This window comes from Molossus molossus, unplaced genomic scaffold (genome assembly GCF_014108415.1).
Source record: "Molossus molossus isolate mMolMol1 unplaced genomic scaffold, mMolMol1.p scaffold_m16_p_7, whole genome shotgun sequence".
Taxonomy (NCBI): Eukaryota; Metazoa; Chordata; class Mammalia; order Chiroptera; family Molossidae; genus Molossus; species Molossus molossus.
In genome coordinates, this window is record NW_023425401.1 from 32,489,920 (window position 1) to 32,506,606 (window position 16,687).

At 37.8% G+C, this 16,687-nt stretch overlaps 1 non-coding gene across 1 annotated transcript; it reads right to left on the bottom strand.

The window, feature by feature from the left end:
• Positions 1 to 243: 243 nt before the first annotated feature.
• Positions 244 to 350, bottom strand: LOC118620560. The gene has a single exon (XR_004957472.1). It is a non-coding gene; the product is annotated as a U6 spliceosomal RNA (small nuclear RNA).
• Between the last annotated feature and the right edge of the window lie 16,337 nt (positions 351 to 16,687).

The following is a 16,687-nucleotide window of genomic DNA, read 5'->3' on the forward strand; positions in this document are numbered from 1 at the left end:
GGGAGGAAGAGAGAGAGAGAGAGAGAGAGAGAAACATCGACATGAAAGGGACACATCGAGCCACCCGCACAACCCAATCAGGGCCGGGGACAAACTGCAACCGAGGTACATGCCCTTAGGGGGAACCGAACCCAGGTCTCTCTGGACCGCAGGCCCTCGCTCTAACCGCTGAGCCAAACTGGCCAGGGGCCCACCTTTATTCTTTTGCATGTGAATATTTAGTTTCCCAACATCATTTGCTGAAAAAACAGCGAATTCTTTACAAATTTGCATGTCATATTTGTGCAGGGCCCAGGCTAATCTTTTCTAGAGAATTCCAGTTTTAGCAGATGTGCTGCCAAAACGAACACCAGAGGTCTCTTAAAATGAAAATTAACATCATCTTTGAGATTTTGCAAAGACCTGCTGGAAAATCACAACTACTTATACATTTATCTTATAAAAAGAGAGAGGCCAGAAATATTTTAGGTTGCTTTGATATACTTTGTATTTTTAAATTAGCTCATTACTATTATAAGAAATTCATGGGAAGAATTGTCAAATAAAAGGATAATTTTCTACAGATAAAGTGTTGATCATATAAGATTTACTGAGATTGTACATAGTGCAAAATAAATTGACAGGCTCAAGAGATTTGTTAATGCCTTCCTTGTCCATAGTATATCTTATTCAGGGGGAAATATTGATAAAATTGTTATGAAAGAGTTATACACCGCCCTGGCCGGTTTGGCTCAGCGGTTGGAGCATCGGCCTGCGGTACAGAGAAACCCGGGTTCGGTTCCCGCTAAGGGCACGTACCTCGGTTGCAGTTTGTCCCCGGCCCTGGTTGGTCGTGCGGGTGGCAGCCACTCGATGTGTCCCTTCACATTGATGTTTCTCTCTCTCTCTCTCTCTTCCTCTCTCTCCCTCCTGCTCTATCTGAACAAAAAATGGAAAAATGTCCTCGGGTGAGGATAAAAAAAAGAGTTATACACCAATGGAGAAAATTACTCTCCTCAGTTTCGATGTTGTTACTGTCATCAATTAGTCTCATCATTTTAGTGACACTATGATTCAAGAAGTTCTGCTTCTATGGTGGCTATAATATAAAAACTATTCTTCACGAGATCAGAAGCTATACTCTTAAATAGTTCTTCAAGAGAAGGACTTCAAAATTTTAGGTTAAAAATGAGAAAACATAATATGTAATTCATGGATTGTAAAATCATTACTATACCACAAAACAATTTTTTTTTTTAAGGAAATATCTTCAGAAAGGGCCTCAAAACACCGCTTTTACTTTATCAATGAAAAAAGAAATTAGTTAAACAAGTTAGTTGAGTTTTTGAAGACTATGTTAAAATTGCAAGGTAATGAGAGACATATCTGTTCTTTTTGGTGCATGATGTATAGTTACACATTAATATACATTTTGAACATATAGTCAGTCCCCAAATAAAACATTTTATTTTCAATATTATTTTTTACAAGGTAGGTTTTGTTTTACACGATTAACTCAAAGAAAATTAAGCACTCTCTTTTTACTGAATAGAAAAGAACATACATTTATCCTTATATATTTTTTAAATTATTAGATATTAGTCCAGATGGTATGGCTCAGTGGTTGAGCATCGACCCATGTACCAAGAGGTCGCTGGTTCAATTCCCGGTCAGGGCACATGCCCAGGTTGTGGGCCCGATCCCCAGTGAAGGGCATGCAGGAGGCAGCCAATCGATGTTCTCTCTCATTGATGTTTCTACCTCTCTCTCCCTCTCACTTCCTCTCTCTCTAATCAAAAAGATAAAAATAAAATAAAATGATTAGATATTAAATTTTTTTCTATATTAAAATTATTATTTAAATATATAGTATATTGTGTTCTTTGTTGATATGCTAATATATAAATATTTTACTTAACTTCACTTTTTTGTTGTATACCATAGAAAAATGGATAAAATGATATTTAAAACTTAGAGAGTTGGTAAAAAAAAAGGTTAGAACATGTTGGATTGTGTAATTATGTACTGGTTTATAAATAATTGTATTAATTAAAACTAATAATGTCTATGTTAGTGAAAAAAATAGCCCATAATTTTATAATAAAGTAATTCTTAATAAAAAGGGAAATGTGTCTAATAGATATGTACATAAATTCTAATTGTGTCTAGGCATTCATAAGATTCATATCTGTGGAAAGTGCCATGTTTTAAAAAAATATTGAAGTGAAACAGCTCAATTAAAACATTTTACTGAATTTTAAAATTCTTTGTTTTAGAAGAGTATTTTGACATCTTCATTTTATAAGGCATGTAGATAAAAGGAACCTTCGTAGCAATGTTTCTATAATAACCATGTGACAAATGATATACATGTGCGGCATTTGTAGTTCCAACTGAAATTGGGACGGGATCAACCCCCTTTTTTTTTCTCCAGCTCGAGTCCTCATAAATTCGAATATTTTGTTAAAGGAAATTCAGTATTCCTGGGGTTTTCAAGAAGGTTAAAGCCTCCTATTCTTTTTTTTTTTTTTATCTTCACCAGAGGACATTTTTCCATTCTTTGTTCAGATAGAGCGGGAGGGAGAGAAAGGAAGAGAGAGAGAGAGAAACATCGACGTGAAAGGGACACATCGAGTGGTCGCCACCTGCACGACACAACCAGGGCCGGGGACAAACTGCAACCAAGGAACATGCCCTTAGCGGGAACCGAACCAGGGTCTCTCCGGACCGCAGGCCGATGCTCTAACCGCTGAGCCAAACCGGTCAGGGCAAAGCCTCCTATTCTTTATGCCGCTTAGGCAAGTATTGGGATGGCTTCTGAGTCTTTTCAAGGAGTATTATTTGTCAGCATTTTGTGTGTGCAAAGAGACTCAGGAAACAGGGTTGTCTGAGGACTTTCAGTGGGGTTTAGGTCACTGTTGGGCAAGCCTCCAGCTTCAGAACTGATTCTTGGAAACCTCTATCTACCTGCCCCTGCACGTAACTTCTAGATTGCAAACAGCGATTCGAGATGTTATCCTGAGGTTCGAGGCTTGACGTAGGGCATTTTTTTTCACACTTAAATTCCTATATTCAGATTATGTGGGAATTCTCGGCTACGGTTTATGCTGCTTATGTTGCCACAAGAATACACAAGAATGGACGTTGACACTGACACGTACTAGAAGAAATACCTGGAAAACACAACAAGAAAAACAACAACAACAAAAAAACAACTTTGGACCAAGGACATTTTGAGCATTCCTTAGAGGAAGAGGAACTTAAAGCACTGAATACCCTGAATAGCAAAGAAAAATTGTATATGTTGCTGATGCCCCTTCTCCAGCCCCTGCTACCACCAGTCCAACCCAATCCTATTAGCAAGCCTGAAAGAAAGAAAGAAAGAAAGAAAGAAAGAAAGAAAGAAAGAAAGAAAGAAAGAAAGAAAGAAAGGAGGGAGGGAGGGAGGGAGGGAGGGAGGGAGGGAGGGAGGGAGGGAGGGAGGGAGGAGGAAGGAAGGAAGGAAGGAAGGAAGGAAGGAAGGAAGGAAGGAAGGAAGGAAGGAAGGAAGGAAGGAAAGATGGAAAGAAAGATGGAAAGAAAGAAGGAAAGGAAAGGAAAAGGAACAGCTGAATAAATTATTGTTCATTTGAATATCCCCATAGCATAAGCTGCAAGTGATGAACAAACTATCTAGTGTCATCCAGCCGTGCCTAAGAAATGGAAGAGCAGGATGAAGAAATGTCACCAGGCATCAAGCCACTGCGAAGCCCGTTTTAATTTTGGGCGCAACAGCACTTATATTATTGTTGAAGTAAGGAACGTGCATATTGCACTAAAATGTTTTATCAGAAAAGAAGTATCAATGAAACCATACTTCAGAAACATTTTTGAAAGAGTCCTGGTATCTGTTGCTATTTGCAGTCCAGCTCTTCCCATTATTGACAATAACTGTTACAATCCCAATCCCGAACTTGGGTGCTCATGCACTTATTCAGAAATCATTTAGATATCAATTAGACTTCTGATACAGTGTATTGATGAGAGGATGAGGGCCCAGATAAGCTAGCATAACAGAAAAGGAGGGATTAAAACATATTTGAGGTAGGATATATAGAATATGGAGACTGACTGGAGTAAGAGAAGAAAAGGATGTTGGAGGTTTTAGAAGAGGATATAATCCTGACTTCCATACAACCATAAAATGGATACCTGCCAAAGATTTTATTTAACTCGTTAGTTAATGAGGGAGTCATAGATGTTGCAGCTGATTAAAGTGAGAGTTAAAAAAATCACACATATATGAAGATTAAGTATGCTGAAATTAATTTACAAATAGTTGCAAAACTGGCTTATTCCATGGGAGGTAGAGAGAAATCAATTGCACTTATGCCAGACAAAAGCCATTTGCACGATTCTGTACAGCAATCATCTGCATTGTTATGAGTTATCTACAATTGATAAGAATTTTAACATAGCTCAAAGACAAGAAAAAGTGCGAAGAACCTGCAAAATCAGATACTGGTTATGGCATGCTTCTGCAACCGCTTAATTTTCCATTGAAGACATCTAGTAATCATTTTGATTCATTTCAAAAGAAAGAAGGTAATGAGTTTAATTAAAAATTTTTTGAGTTTACATTTTGTCCAAGATTTAAACGTAAATATTGACAAAAGCTCTCTATATTTGACATTTTGTAATTGGTGTTACTTTTTCAGAAAAGACTGCTTGCAGGGCTCATAGAGTCTTAAGAATTTTTATCTGAATCTTCCAGGTGGAACACAGTAAAACTCTGTTGGCACAGTGGGCTCTGAAGTCAGGTTGCCAACGTTCGAAATCTGACTTCATTACCAACTAGCTGTTGGCTTTGGGCAAGTTCTTTACTTTTTCTATAACTCAGTTTCTTCATTGCTAAAATGGGGAAAATAACACTCATATATAGGACTATTGAGAGGATTTCATGAGATAATACATGTATGTGCCTGGCATACTTGGTACTCAGTAAATGCTACCTGATAGTATCCTGAGAGAAAGGTTCTTCTTATCGCTAACCTTCATAGAAAGAGTACATTTTGATGGAGGCCTATGTAAGTCCAAGACCCTTTTTCTAATTAGAGCATTTTCTAGTTCCTTGCTACTTTCAGTTGTACATGTTCTCAGGCCCATCACCTCATAAAACACAACCTCGTAAGTCAACTTTATATGACACAACTAGGGGCATTATCTTAAGAGATGGAAGGAAAAACCAGTGCCCAACTTCAGCCATAGATTTCTCCTCTCATCATCTCTTATGCCCTCTTGGCATCCTAAATCCCGTAACACTCACCGGACAGCGGTGAGTATTTTCCAGATAAATCCAGATAGTTTTGACACTCTGGCACCAAAAGTATTGCTTGGTTTCTCGCCCATAGATGGTAATATTTATCAGTCATATAAGAATTTTTAATCAAATAAAAAAATCTAAAATTACATAAACCCTAGGAAAAAAACATTTTATAGCAAAATCGAGAACATATTATTGAGAAATGCTGAATCATAGCTGGCTTGGATCAATGTTACTGCTGAAGAATAAAGGTAACGAAATACTGAATGAAGCAGTTTAACATGTATACCCCAGCCATTTAAACAAGGAGTCTGCAATTCCTTTTACAATTGCAATTAAATTGCAATTTAATAATGTCAGCTATGCTAAAAAATGCTTAAGAAAAAATTCTGGAACAACATAGATCAAATTATTAACAAAAACTGTGTCAGAACAATGAGTTCATGACTTTTTTGTCCCCACTTTCTTTACATTTTACTCTGCTCCCCAAATTTCATATAATGAATCACTCCAATGTTTAATTAAAAATAAAGGTAACTCAAACCCACAAAACTTTCTTGAATACTCTTTTAAATCCTCAGACAGAAGGAAAAGATGTAGACATGTAAGGTAATATAAATCAAGTCTTAATTTCATTTTTTTTTCACTAACCATCGTACTGCTATGTCAAAATTTTCCTTTGTCTTTGACACAGAAAATATTGTTTCTATATTGGGAATACAGTTGAAGAGTTATGGAACACCTGGCAAAAAATGTAGCCAACTTTATGATAGAAAGTTCTGTATTCCCCTGGTAAACACACGATTGTTATTCCAGCTCCAGCAATAGCAAGTACACACTTCTGTTAAAGTTACCAACTCACTTACTCCCCAGTTTCCATGGTAACCACACTTTTTTTTTTAAATTGTTGACACTATTACAGATGTCCCCCATTCTGCCTCCCTTTGACCACCTCCACCGAGCCCCTGCACCCCCTCGCCTAGCCTTCTCCACACTGGTAAACACTTTTCTTTTAAGTAGATGTGTAAAAAATCACAAAGTTAAAAATGGACTTTTTTCCCCAAAAAGTTTCATAGCATAAGGCTGAGAGGTGAGTGTTTGAATTGACCTTAAAACAGATGGACACTTTTGATCTCTTTGTAAGGATCATAAAATCAATGTTCTTCCACTGAACTTCAGGAAGATGCGTCAAAGAGAAGAAACAATAAGTAATTTAACTTCAAAATCAGGAAAACACTGCTCAAAACTGAGCATACTAACGGACTAGAGGTGAGGGGCTGTGGAAGGAATTCCCTCACAATGTTTCTTTTGTCTGCCCCTGGAAGGAATGCATAGGTTACATACATAGAACCCCTTTTCTATGGTAACAGCAACCTTCCCCAGGGCAACAGGAAGTGGGAAGGGAAAATATTTCAGTAGGTCAGAGGTGGAGTTAAAGAGGTGGATTTTGGAGTAAACAATCAGGCTTCACCAGGCTCAGACTCTCCCTCTCCAAGGACCCCTGGCCCTGCTGCCGTTTTCCTTCCCTTACTCCATCAAAGCTTCCTTTTAACAATCTGACATAACGTTCTTAAAATGTGAATACTTGATTATAGGTTATTATGTTAGGTGTTTACTCACAACAGGGAATATGCTCATAACCACAAGGTGTGATGCTCTACGGGTAACATTTAAGACACAAAGACAGGTTAGAGAAAAGAGAATCCTTGGGTAAGCCTTAAATTACACTCCTGTAACTGCTTTCTGATAAAGTCATAAAGTTAGTTCTATCAGAAAGATTTATACAGTATTTTTCTATATTTAAATGTGGTTAAAAACAAAACAAAACAAAACATAAAGTTTACCTTCTTTAACTTTTTAAAGTGTACAGTTCCGGAGGGTTAAGTATATTCACATCGTTGTGTAATGTATCTTCAGAACGTTTTTCATGTTGCAAAACTGAAACTCTGTAACCGTGAAACAACTCCCCTTTTCTCCTTCACCACAGCCTCTGGCGCTCACTCTGCTACTGTTCTATGAATCGACTGCTTTAGGTGCCTCATGTAAATGGAATCACACAGTGTTTGCCCTTTTGTGATTGGCTTATTTCACTTAGGGTAATGTCCTTAAGGCTCATCCATGTCATAGTATGTGACATAATTTCCATTGGATGTGTATACCACATATGTTTGGGTTGCTTCTTCCTCCTGGCTGTTGTGAATAATGTTATTACGAACATGGGTGTGCAAATATCTCTTTAAGATCCTGCTTTCAGTTCTTTTGCGTAGATGCCCAGCAGTGGTACTGCTAAGTCACATGTGAATTCTATTCTTAATATTTTGAGGATCCTCTGTACTGTTTTCCAAAGCAAATTCACCATTTTGCATGTCCACTAACAGAGCACAAGGGCCCTAGTTCCTGCACATTCTTGCCGACACTTGTTGTTGTTATTTTTTTTATAGTAGCCATTTTAATGGATGACATACTATCTCATGGTGGTTTTGAAGATTTATATTTTTGGATACAAATTTTATTTTTGCACTAGACCCTCCGATTTATAAGCCTTGCCTATAACTTCATTAATTACCATTATCATATACCTGCACAGAAACAATGCTTGGCAAACAATAATACAAAAGAATTTAAAAGTTTTCGTGATTTCCCACGACTCACAGGAAATTAATGATAAATTTGCAGTTGAATTTGTAGCGATGAATCTCCCCGCTATTTACTTAATTCCTATAAACTTCTGGCTTCAATGTTCTGTTATTATTTCTCTATGCTAAAGTATGTATTTTTTACTACCTAATATGGATGCCACCAAATTTTTATGAAAAACATACATAGAGCCCTGTTGTATATTTCCACATGTTAACATGAAAAAAATCTCTTTATAAGCTACTTTGATGAAAAGGAAAAGAAAAATATTTCTGATTGATAATCATCATATAATACAACTTTCTGGTAAAGCTTTAAGAAAATGTAAAGGCACGTGAAACTGAGGCAAGAAAAGAAAGTCTGTGGAAATAACGTAAGAAATTTTGAAGTAATTTAATGTTTTAAAAAACGTGACTTTCCATTTAAAAAAAATTTTATTTTGATGGTGTGTGTACAATACTTGGTTAAAATTATATAACAAAGTCCAAAAGAGAACCAAAATTCAGTTAGAATTAACTCATTTATATGTACTAAAGTATAATTTTATAAAAGTGAAATCATGACTTTCATACAAGTATATTAATCTGTGTCAAAGTATTATTGAACTCATTCATGAAGAAACCAGTAAGCTGTTCAAATAAATTCAAGGAGCATTTGAGAAGCTATTATACACACATGAATGTACACACACACACACACACACACACACACATTCACACAGAATTGTTTAGATGAGATGGTTAGATATGATACAAAACAGATAATGCCTTGGAGGGCAATAATATTTACTGTTATCATTCTTGCTGGACAAGAACTATTTCCATTTCTACTGAACAAAAGTCTTAATAAAAGATAAGCAGAGGCATATGAAAAATTTTAAGAGTTTATTTGAACAAAATTACAAATTGATCCAAATCAGACAGCACCAAATGGGAAGTGGTTGGTAGCACTCAGCCAACAGCAGCCAAGACAAAAAAGTATTTGTTTGTCTGTATTTTAAACCTAGTTGTCTGTTTGTGATTGGTTGTCCTCAAGTTTTGATTTTGTAACCTTTATGCATTTGCAGACTTGGATCTTGGTTTGCTTACATAGGCCACCAGGGCATTAGAGCCACATCAGTCTAATGACCTTATAGTTTAATTAATTTAACAGTCTATAAATTAATGTCTGAGAACCTTCATTGACAGTGTAAAGGAGGTAGGTATAAGCAGGCACTTCTAAAATTGTAGTCTCTGGGTCAGGAGCATCTGCAAGACCTGGACTCTGTTAGAAATAAAAATGCTCAGGCCCAAAGCCAGGTCCAGAGAATCAGAAACTCTGGGTAGGGTTTACCCCCAATCTGTGACTCAGTAAGTCTTTTGGGTGATCCTAATGCACAGTGAAATTTGAAAGCCACATTCCTAGATAATCTTTGTGTGGCTGTCACCCCAGTATGACATTAAAGGGACATAGTACCCAACCTCACTTGCAAATTTTGCCTATTGTTTCACAGCAGTGGTAACACTCTGTAACCTTTATTTTTCCCAGATTTTGAAAATGCCCCCCAATGTTACTTCCACATTTAGGTTCACCTTTTGTCTCTTATTCCTTGGGCGCTTTTATAAGATGAGTCCCAAATATTACATTGTAAAAATGCTAATGTTATAACATTTTAATAAAAAAATCTTTGTGCATATGATTTCATATAATTTATGGAGAAATTTGAGAGATGTGAGTTGTTGTTAGTCAACTTACAGTGGAATAGCTTTGTATTTGCCATGTTAGACCTTTAAAGAGATCTCATCTTATAGTGCTGGTAATGCATTATTTTTTCTGCACAATAAATGTTATTGTTTCATGACTTGTTAACATTGATTCTTTTGTTGCACATTTCTAACAAAATTACAGTTCTTTTAAGGTGTGCTGACAGGACTAATTTCTAATCTTGGTTTTTATAATTTGTTCTTCCTTTATACAATATTGCCAAATAGAACTAAGAAGTCTAAGGAGGAAAACCTTCCAGCAGTAACATGTCTATTTCACACTGATTCTTGTGAGTCATCTCAATAATATGTTGTTTTTGAAGGTCAGCATGAGGCAAGAAGAAGCAGAGAAGAAGTAATAAATGAAGTTTTAAAGTGCATAGTACACACATAAAAATCTCTATGAAACCAGTACACATCAGGCTGTTTATGCTTTTAGATTTTCCATACCTTAATTTTACTGCTCAAAAATGTGATAACTTCCCGATGTAAGTATGGGTATGTTGTAACATTTGTATAGCAAACTAAAAGAAAACAAACTAAATACACTTTTTAAAAATGTCCCCTTTTAATTACACACATTTATTGTAGAAAATTTAGAAAATATGATCTAAAAGCAAAACCATCACTCAAACTTCCACCTCCTAGAATAGCAAAATAACAAATATTTTCATTTTCATATGAAAAATATATGCATATTAACGAACATATATGTAGTTCAAATAAGCTAAGAAGACATTTCTCAGAAGTACTGAAATGAATTGTACAAACATCAAATAACACTTTGCATTTTTTTTTAATCCTCACCTGAGGATATGTTTCCATTTATCTTCAGATAGAGTGGGAAGGAGAGAGAGAGAGAGAGAGAGAGAGAGAGAGAGAGAGAGAGAGAGAGAGAGAGAGAGAGAAACATGAATGTAAGAGAGACGCGTCGCATTGGCTGCCTCCCCCACAACCCCGACCAAGGCAGGGAACCGAACCTCAGCTGAGGTACTGCCCTTGACCGGAATCCAACCTGTGACTCTTTGGTCCTCCAGCCCACGCTCCAACCGCTGAGCCAAACCTGGCCAGGGCAACACTTGGCATTTTCAAAGTAATATAGTAACCTGGCTTGTGTGGCTCAGTTGGTTGAGGGTCATCCCGTGCACCAGGAGGTCATCGGTTTGATTCCTGGTCAGGGCACATGCCCAGGTTGTTGGCTCCATCCCCAGTAGAGGGTTGTGCAGGAGACAGCCACTGATTTTTCTCTCTCATGCAAGCTCTCTCTTCCTTTCTCTGAAATCAATTTTTAAAAAGTGTGTGTGTGTGTCTAAGAATCTTGGCCAAAGCACACATTCAAAATATACAGATGAAAAATTTGAATTTTCAATCAGACCAATGCTTATGTAGTCTAAGTGAACCTGTTCATTCTGATTTTACCCAGTGATTTAGTCAACTGTTGTGAAGTGGAAAAAGTAAATGTGGCCACCACACCTTGGTAATAGACATCCCTTGCTTTCATTTGTAAAAGTCACCGTGAAGAATAGAGGTGATACAAGAAAAGGAACAAATCAATGACGGCACTGGAGACAAAGCAGGGTGTCATCGTCATACTGAAAACTTGGAGCATCTCTATAAAACATACGGTAGTAGCAGGAGGAGTGCTAGAAACCTCGGAGGAAGGCGAGGCATCGAGTCAGCAGAGTTGGTAATGGGATCCGGCCACACGCCCATTAGTGCACCGATTCATAAACAACTACGCAATAGCTGGACAGTCCCAGCTTGAACGTTCTTTAGCCCATAGGTGACATCCTGCTAGATTTCAACAAGGTGGAAATTCGGAATGAGGATCTGCCATGAATGAGCTCCTGGGCTGGAGTAAGGTAAAAATGTAAAATCTGACCATCAGACGAACATGAATGGACATTAAAAAAACAAAAACAAAACAAGGACATGTTGCTTCAGGCTGAGTTGGACCATCGTGACCATTTCCTTATCTCACCGTTTCAGGAAGGTCAGTAGGTTGTCCATCCGCTGCTTATCTATGGCCCTTTCAGAAAAGGCGCCCTGTACCCCCTGGCAAGAAGTATTTCTTAAGATTTTCCTCACCACGTTTATGGGACCCCAAAGTTACTCTTACACTTTTGGGGGGCAGTTATAGCTAAGAAAGAAGGCTTGAAGATGGTCAAGGAACTTCATGGCACCTAAACTGATGAACCAAGTCCTTCATTGATAAATATGAATTAAAAAAAAAAAATTTAAGAGCTCCCAGACATTTTGAGGAAGACAAATAGAAAAAGAAACACTAGCCCTGGCCGGTTTGGCTCAGCGGTTAGAGCGTCGGCCCACGGACCAAATAGTCGCAGGTTCGATTCCGATCAAGGGCACAGACCTTGGATGCGGTTTGTCCCCGGCTGTTGTGCCGGAGGCAACCTGTCTATGTGTCCCTCTCACATCGATGTTTCTCCCTCTCTCCCCCTCCCACTCTGTCTGAAGATAAATAGAAAAATATCCTCTGGTGAGGATTTAAAAAAAAAAGAATTATACACCATGATAATCATACTTTATATCCCAGGTATCCAAGGACAAATTGCAACCGAAGTACGTGCCCTTAGCGGGAACCAAACCTGAGTGTCTTTGGACCACAGGCCGACGCTCCAACCGCTGGGCCAAACCGGCCAGGGCACTGTTCAACATTTTAAAATCAATTAATGTAATCCATTACATCAATAGGCTAAAAAAGAAAAAAAATCATACGATCATATCAATAGATAAAGAAAATGCATTTGATAAACTCCAGCATGCATTTATGACAGAACTTTCAGCAACATAGAGTCAGAAGGAAACTTCCTCAACTCAGCTTGATAAAAGATATCTATAACAGGCCTAGAATAAAATACAGGGTAAAAAGCTTTATGACATTGGTCATGGCAATACATTTTTGGATATGACATCAAAAGCACAGGCTACAAAGGCATAAATAAACAAGTAGGACTACATCAAACTAAAATGCTTCTGCATAGTACAGGAAACAATCCGCAATATAAAAAAAGCCTACCAAACGGGAGACAATATTTGAAAGACATATATCTGATAACAGGTTAATACTCAAAATATATAAAATTCATAAAATTCATATAACTCAAGCCCTGGCCGGTTTGGCTCAGGGGTTAGAGCATCGGCCTGCGGACCAATGAGTTGCGGGTTCGATTCTGGTCAAGGGCATGTACCTCCATTGCGGTTGGTCCCAGGCCCTGGTTGGGATCGTGCGGGAGGCAGCCACTCATTGTGTCCCTTTCATGTTGATGTTTCTCTCTGTTCCTCTCTCTCCCTCCCATTCTATCTGAACAAAAAAAATGGAAAAAATGTCCTCGAGTGAGGATAAAAAAAAATTCATACAACTCAATAGAAAAAACAATCTGATTTAAAAATGGGCAGAGGGCCCTGGCCGGTTTGGCTTAGCGGTTAGAGCATTGGCCTGTGGTCTGGAGAGACCCAGGTTCGGGCAAGTACCTCGGTTGCAGTTTGTCCCCGGCCCTGATTGGGTCATGTGGGTGGCGACCACTCGATGTGTCCCTTTCATGTCGATGTTTCTCTCTCTCTCCCTCCCACTCTATTTGAACAAAATATCAAAAAATGTCCTCTGGTGAGGATAAAAAAAAAAATTGGCAGAGAATCTGAATAGACATTTTTTCACAGAAGACATACAGATGACCATCAGTGCATGAAAAGATGCCCTACATCACTAATCATTAGGGAAATGCAAATTGCAATGAGATATTACCTCATACCTGTTAGAATAGCTATTATCAAAACAAGATGAGATTGCAAGCGTCTGCAAACCTGTGGAGAAAAGGAAACTAACTCTTGTGCACTGTTGGGGGGGATGTAAATTGGTGCAGCCACTATGGAAAACAGTATGAAGTTTCCTCAAAAAGTTAAAAATAGAATTACCATCTCATTCAGCAATTCCACTTCTGGGTATTTATCCAAAACAAACAACACTAACTTGAAAAGATATCTGCACCCCATTGTAGAGTTATTTACAATAGCTAAGACATGGAAACAACCTAAGTGTCCATTAGTGGATGAATAGATAAATAAAATGTGGGATATAGATGCAATGGAATATTATTCAGCCATATAAAAGAAGGAAATCTTGCCATTTGTGACAACATGAATGGATCTTGAGGACATTGTGCTAAGTGAAATATCTCAGACAGAAAAAGATACCAAATGATCTCACTGATGTATGAGTCTTTTAAAAGAGAGAGAAAATAAAGAACTCATAGATAAAGAAAAGAGACTGGTGGTTGTTACTAGAGATGACGGCATGGGGCGGGTAGCAGGGAGTGGGGTGGATGTGGTCAAAAGACACAGACTTTCGGTTATAAAATAAATAATTCCTGTGGAAGTAAATGTACAGCACGATGTTAATAACACTGTATTGCATATTTAAAAGTTTCTAAGAAAGTAAACCTTAAAAATTGTCATCACAAGAAAAAAAGTTTGTAAGTATGAATGATAATGGATGTTGACTATTTGTGATCATTTTTATATATTGAATCATTATGCTGTACACCTGAACTTAATATAATGTTGTATGTCAATTATGTCTCAATTAAAAATTAATTTTAAAAAAGCACACTTTAATTCACATCTAACTTCCTGTGTTTATTCTCAAGTGAGTTCAAAAGGGAAGTGATTAATGAACACTCTGCCAAACCCAACATTGGATTATAGCACTTAGTAACAAGGCTTACATCTAGTTCTCAGAACTGGGCATTATTTCCGTGTTGGACTGACAGGGTAATTTGATATGCCAATTTTGTGGCCCTAAAGCTAATAAAATACCATCACTCCACTGCAATTAATCTTAAGAACTCCAGTCAGTGATAAAACTTGGGTTGATACTCAGGAGACTCAAAGTTATAAAAATGAGCAATATGTAGTCTTAAAATCAATTTACAGCTAGAAGATAGGAAGGATGTTGCGGTATTTTACTAGACATATTCTAACATCAGGTCGATGTAAATGAGATATAAATAATGATGAAAACTCTTAGAAATAGAATAGAAAGAATATATTTTTATTATTTTAAAAAAGAATTTTACCTATAATGCATCTTCGTAAGTGGCTGTGTGGGGCTACAGCATCTACCCATTTCTTTCTTGGGTTATGACATGGACTCCTTGAGAACTAGCCGATGATACAAGCTATGGAGGTGATAATTGATTTCAATTCAGTGATTTTCTTATGTAAGCACTATATGTCCAGATATAAACTAGTAATTAATGATCTTCCAGAGCTTGACTTGCTCTCTCTTTAGACGTATTGTCTTGAGTCAAATATTATTCTATAAGTTATTTTGAGTTACCAAGCAGGAAGCAGGATCCCCAATGTAATGTGTCAACTCTCTCTAGGGATTATCTGGAAATGAAATCAGGGGGCGTTACTGTGTGCTGAAAGGGTTTCTTGGGAAGTTTATTAGGAAGGAAAGGACCATCTAGTCTCCCTCTTGTTGATCCTTTTGAATGCCCAAACATTCAAATGTATATAAAAATAAACATTTAAGAAATTTAGTGTAGTCTAGAAAAAAATTCAAATGCCAAAAATTAAAGAAGATAGCCCTGGCCAGTTTGGCTCAGCAGTAAGAGCATTGGCCAGCAGACCAAAGAGTCAAAGGTTCGATTCCCGGTCAAGAGCACATACCTCAGTTTTGGGTTTGATCCCCAACCCCAGTGGGAGCCCTGTTGGAGGCAATCAATTGATGTGTCTCTCTCACATGGATGTTTCACTCTCTCTCTCTCCCTCCCTCACTCCCACTCTGTGTAAAAAAAAAAAAAAAAATCAATGGAAAAATATCCTCAGTTGAGAATTAAAGAAAAAAAAATTATAAAAAAAATTTAAGGAAGATACTTCATGTGCACTAAATGCTGATGTAATAGTGCCTGTTCGCAAATGACTTGGGCAACCATGTGCCTAGGAAAGCTGGGGTAGCTGGCTGGAGAATCACTGGGTGCTCATCCTTCAACCGCATTAGGTATCTCAGTGTAAGGTCTGAGCCCAGCATCATGTCCTCCAACACCTAACATAGTGTCTGGCACAGTAAAAGAAATCAATAATTACTGAACACACAAAAACATTTATTGATTTACCTATTCATTCATCTGTCCATTCATCCATCCATCTATCCATTTACTCATTCATTCAATTAATTAATTATCCATCCAGATTTTTCTCTACATATATTCAAAGAAGCCAGAAAAGAGTTAAGGGTGGGGGATTGGGTATTTACTTAATCTCTGGCACATTCAAGAAATCAATTTTTGAACACACATTGACTTATTTATTTATCTGTCCAGATTTCTTTACATATAGTCAAAGAAGACAGAAAAGGAGTAAAGTGTGGGGGTTGGGTATTTAATTTCTCCGGGAAAATATTAGGTGGTTGGGTACTAAGTTAGTTATCACATATTTTATAGGCATGCGCCAAGTATTTCCTAATTCTTGTTGTGCATGTTCGTCTTAGTTCATTGCTATTATTATTCCCTGAATAGCTTACCCTCCCCATTATTATTATTTTTTTTTATCCTCACCCGAGGACATTTTTCCATTTTTTGTTCAGGTAGAGTGGGAGGGAGAGAGAGGAACAGAGAGAGAGAGAGAGAAACATCGATGTAAAGGGACACATCGAGTGGCTGCCACCCGCACGACCAACCAGGGCCGGGGACAAACTGCAACCGAGGTACGTGCCCTTAGCGGGAACCGAACCCAGGTCTCTCAGGACCGCAGGCCGATGCTCTAACCGCTGAGCCAAACCGGCCAGGGCACCCTCCCCATTATTAAGCTCTTCTTTCTTCTTGTAGTTCATGGTTTATCTAAAATTCATTAGTGTATTTTTTTTTTCTTTATTGATTTGAGAGAGAGAGGAAGGGAGATGAGGAGAGAGAACCACCAACGCGAAAGAACATTAATTGGCTGTCTCCTGTATGCCCCCCACTGGGGATTGGGCCCACAATCTATCTGGGCGCGTGTCCCGACTGGG